Raw genomic sequence first — 6,000 nt, forward strand, 5'->3', positions numbered from 1 at the left:
TGGCATTCTAAATTAAAATGCTGGTACCTTTGATAACTACTTAACCTATTCACTGATCCATTAAATGAAGTCGAGGTCATGTGAAAACTGTCAAACAGGCATGAGTACCTTGCACGCATACCAAATTTAGTTATCGTATATAAAGAGAGAAATTAAGATTACAAAAAAAGTCTTTTTTGAAGTAGTCACTAAACCATGAAAATGTTTTTAAGAAATAGATTAACGCTGCAGGATCACTCATCCTATTTTGAGCTTTCTGCAACAAAAGTCACATGCTCGACAACAAAGGACTTCAGAGCTTCTGGTATACTTTTAATTTGATATGAGTATTTTTTTCCCGTCACAACTTATTTTACAGTTTAAATGGACTGAAATGTTCACGAATTCTTAATTCATTTACAAATTTTCTAAAGTGCACCAAAGCTTTCAAAAGAAAACTATCATTAAGAGATACTTCAGCAAAAAGTCCGTGATATCTCACTCTTTATGGTAGTAAAACTTGGATAAAAATCGAGATACATGTTATTAAACTGATCGTTATTTTCTTATTGCATTTCTACTAACTTAAACAGCTGTCTTTCCATAAACAATTTGCTTTTGTTTTTAGATACTATTATAATAAAAAAATTATTCATCACTTTTAAATAACTTACGATAATAAAGCTTTGACTTCTTTTTCACTATTTGGTATGAATATGTAGGCTCATGGTGTCATGATACATTTCACCTAGAATTTAAGTACAAGATGCAGCATTTACATTTAAAACTTTCAATGCTATAACAAATTATACAATTATTGTATACCTTTACAGTCATGACAATGGAGAAGCAGGAAAAACAACAATGTAGTTCTTTACGTATCGGTACTGCAAGAATTACTAACATCATTTGTCAGGTATTTTTTCTTAAACTAAAAGAATTTTTTTTTAGGTAACTGTTGACTTCTTTTTTTTTTGTGTCGTTTTGAAAAAACCCATAATCCATTGATATTTGATTTCATGGCATTGCCAAAGCCTGCTTACAAGCATTAGCAAAGATTTCGCTTTGTTTAGTATTCAAATTCGATTTTTCCTTTACCACGGAAATCCCATGAATAAAATAATCCATAGTTACTTCTTGTCTTATTGGCGCAAACCGGTAACAACGTTTCTAGTTCACATTGCTGAAATTTGCTTGTTTGACGCCTGCAATATCTGAGGGTATAGCAGAACAGTTGTGTATTTGACAGGGATTGGCACGATTACTGACAAATTTTATCGATTAATAATCGATTACATGAGTGATTTTTGTGCAATCAATTAAAAATCGATTACTCAGATTTTTGTATCTAATCAATTGCAATTGATTACTTTATCAAAAGTAATTACATTACTTTTCGATTACTGATAATAACATGCTTTAAAATTGCAACAAAAAAATAAAGTAAGTTCAATACAACTTCTTTTCTCAACATTTGTATAGTGAAAGTATAGATCTTAACCAAAACCAGCATTTAAAATATTGTTTCCAAATTATATCATGACAGTCGAAATGGAATCTCTTACGTTACTGAGGATCAGAAAAAAAACTTGAAATTTTCACTTTCAATATGAATGAGAGATGACATCGCATTTCATCTAGTATTTATTTGTATTAAAGGTTTTTTGATAATTTTTGCTTTCATACTTACATGAGTTAGTTTTATTGTATTTACTCATTGAAAACAGGTACATTTTAGAATACATGTCGTTAATTTCAATGTTGGAAGTTTTCTCTGAAAAAAATATAAAAAGAAGAATAATTATTTTGTTCAGCTAATTTTAAAGATCAAATTTTATAACAAGATGCATAATTTAATCCTTTTGTTTGGTGAAAACCCTAATTACAGGTTATAAAATTGCCAATGGAGTACAATGTATAACCTGGTCAAAATAATGTAACCCCCCCTCTTAATTACAGTAATTGAAATAAAAACAAAGTCTGTATCTTATTGATAATAAGAAGACTTTGATCATCTGATTAGTAAAGACATGAAGTTTGTTAATATTTTGTTTTCTCTAATCAAATTATAAACAATATATATTTAAAGTGCCAAAGAGGAATACATGTATCTATTTCTGAAAAGAATTCAATGCATAAGCATAAGTTCATTGTGAAAAGGGATTTTGTGTACTTTCTCAATCTATATATACACTTATATATCATAAAATTATAAGAAATCAACTGTTTATCCATTCTTAACTTCAATTTCTAACTCTGATTGAAAATTATGATTTGAGGTATTTTAATAGAATTAAGCTGTATTACCTTACTACCTAAGTGTAGTACAGAACTTAACTGAGGACTCATATCTTATTTTAAAATCTATTTTCTCATTTTAGTATAAAGGGTCTTGAATTATTGACAAGCACATGAATCCATTTGTTTTAAAAGCTAGATATATATAAAGTTTCCATTGTTGTAGGAGATCTGGTTGAACATAATGCAACTTTGAGACAATAAATAAAAATAAGGCAGATCAGTACATTCTATTCTATTTGCACTTCGACGTAATGAATATTGCATACATACATATTTATAGGTTATATGTCATCAAACAATTTTACTAAAGTAATCGAAATGTAATCGAAAAGTAATCGATGATTGCATCATAATTTTTGCTGTAATCGATTAAATTACGATTACATGTAATCGAAAATGTCTTCGATTACAGATAACTGTCGATTACTGGGGAAAATGTAATCAATTACTATCGATTACGATTACAGATTACGATTACCCCATCCCTGGTATTTGATATAATACACGTGTGGAAACTATTCCTGATTTTTTACATTAAAACGTTTTAAGATATGTTGTATGATATTCATTCATTATTCGAAGCGAAAATTGTTTGAGGTAAATTCATTAACTCCATTTTTTTTTCGCTAAAGCTTCTATTTTATCATCATTAATAAAATTGAGAATGGAAATGGGGAATATGTCAAAGAGACAACAACCCGAACAAATAAAAAAAACAACAGCAGAAGGTCACCAACAGGTCTTCAATGTAGCGAGATACTCCCGCACCCGGAATTGATTAATCTTTAGTGCTTTCGATAAAGAAGCATGAATTAGGTCAGGAATATGACAGTTCTTGTCCATTCGTTTTTTATGCGTTTTGTTATTTGATTTTGCCATGTGATTATGGACTTTCCGAATTTATTTTCCCCTAAGTTCAGTATTTTTGTGATTTTACTTTTTTTTCATAATAAAGACTAAGTAAACTATTTTCGTCGAATTGATGCTCGAATGTTTCCGTTTAATGATCTTTTTATGTACATCTTTTTGTTAAGAAACATCAAAGAGATGTGTGCGTACAAACTATAATTGGAGAATATTACTATTTTTGATATTATATGTAATCTCCTTTTGAACATGATATATCTGTAATACAGGACTTTCTTCACCGAGGTTTTGAATTCATCCCCGCACGTGACATATGTATTCTACTCAAATCTTAGTAACCAGGATTATCATCGAAGGTCAATGGTTCTTTCCAGGCACCCGAGGATCCTCCATTGATACAAAGTATCCATTAAGTAAAAAATACTCAATTGTGTTGAAAGTGGCGCTCAAAACTAACATCAATTAATTAACAATCAATAAAGATTTTTTAGAGTAAGATGTAATTAAATCTAAAACACTATTAAGCATACTCACCAGAGCACTAGCCCACATTAACCGATCATCATCGTCCTGTTGATTTATAAAGTAACAGTTAGAACTAACGGTTTGGTCGTCTAACAACACATATCCATTTGGACAATTTGCGGGAACACACGGGGCTATTCATTAGACATACAAAGAGATTAAGATATATTACTTTTAAGCAGTAACATCAAGTAAACCGATGCCATAAACAAAGTTCAAATGAACGACATTGACATAATGAAAATTAAATGTATCACTCTAGCTAAAAGGAATACAATTTCGTCGAATGAATTCCCTAGTAATTTGATACCATACAGATATAAAATTGAGAATGTAAATGGGGAATGTGTCAAAGAGACAACAACCCAACCAAATAAAAAAAACGACAGCAGAAGGTCACCAACAGGTCTTCAATGAATTTATATAGATTGGTTGTAATACGAAAGGCAGCTTTTAACAACTAGATAGGGCAACACTAAATTCGTTTATGTCAGGAAAAAATGAAAATAAGTAAAATGTTTTGTCTATGATATGACACCAATGAGAAAATAACTTGTTTGAAATGGAAGATAAGTAATATACTGCATTTTCACAATTTTATAATGATTGTAATGAAGTGAGTATATTTTTAAAAAAATCATGTAAACATACTTTTTTCTCGTTTCTCGTCTTTTATATAGACCGTTGGTTTTCCCGTTTGAATTGCTTTACACTAGTAATTTCGGCCTTTTATAGCCTTTTGTCCGGTGTGAGCCAAGGCTCCGTGTTGAAGGCCGTGTATTGACCTATACTGGTTTACTTTTATAAATTGTTATTTGGATGGAGAGTTGTCTCATTGGCACTAACACCACATCTTCCTAGATCTATTAATTAATAAAAATGATGTTTTAAGTTGGGTTATCTGAGTTTTTGTACCACAAAATCAGTGTATAGATTTAAGGTGTGTCCAATTAAGAATATACACGTCCGTCAATGTAAAACTTAAAACTACAAGCATGACATGAAGTCCAAAGGAGTGTTTCGACAGAATATGCCTGCATGCGAATTCAAACTCATCAAAATGTTACAATCGGTTTAATTAAAGCTCAAACTATTAAACTTTACTAGGGAAAAAGACAACTACGACTATAATTAAGAGAAAACGCCTTGCTTTCAGTTCAGCAGCGTTAAAAACTTTTTTTTTTAAACCAATACATCGATAAACCAGTGTTTATTGCATAAATGCAAATTTATACCTCAAAGGGATTAAAGGCATAAATAATCAACAAAATAATTTTACAATGCATCATAAAAAACAATAAAGAACAAAACACTATATACATAAGTATCTATCATGCAGTTGTTGAGAGACCATGACTTTTAACATATGGAGCAGCATACTACATAATTGACGGACACAAAAGACATAAAACCAATTTGTCAAAATCATTTATATTACTTATATCGGAATACAGTTGTTTGGGAATTTTTAGTAGTGTTCAGTAGATCTACCGATTTTGACATAAAAAAAGTTTGAGCAGATTTATTAGGCTTGTCACCCTTTATTCGCGCTTAGACTATTATTATCAGTACATAAATCAATTTTTCAATGATATTGATGTATTTTCATTGAAAATACTTTTGCATTGTTTTAATATCCGAAATGAAATGTGTCATAAAATGCAAACCTTTAAACAAAAAATCTTAAATAAAAATCGGGTTCTACAATATAAGAACTGTATATATCTTGCTGAATAAAATGTAAACGTCAAATTTCTTTTTTTTTTTTTAATATCAATCATCTCTGTGTCTGTGACACGTAGATTTTTGAAGTCACAACAAACAAAAGAACTATGTCAATTTACCAAGCTTTGATTCTAAAACTCCCCATGATTTTTTATAAGAAAACATTTGTGTTCTTTCTGGAGATTCCGTGTATCGTCAATTCGGAATTCCAATGGGGACTAATTATGCACCACTTATTGCGAACCTGTTTCTGTATTGTTATGAGTTACAATTCATGACTAAAATCAGCAAAGACTCATTGACACAACACTATCTACTATATAGTATTAATTGTTTAACTCAGAGAAATCTGTTATTAAACGAAATTAATGTACTTAATGTCAATTTTACTATTGATTTACTATTGTTTGGTGATGATGCTTTAAGTACTGAAGAAAATGAAAATATTTATTTATCTGTTCAAAAGTATGTAAAATATTCCAAACGTTTTTCTCTGCATTTACAACTTTAATTCTGTTTACAAAACATGTGATTAAAGATATTTGTATATACATGGAATGGCAAATATCGAATGATCTTAAGTTTATGCATAACAACTATAAT

Source organism: Mytilus trossulus, chromosome 7, assembly GCF_036588685.1.
Source record: "Mytilus trossulus isolate FHL-02 chromosome 7, PNRI_Mtr1.1.1.hap1, whole genome shotgun sequence".
In the NCBI taxonomy this organism is placed as follows: domain Eukaryota; kingdom Metazoa; phylum Mollusca; class Bivalvia; order Mytilida; family Mytilidae; genus Mytilus; species Mytilus trossulus.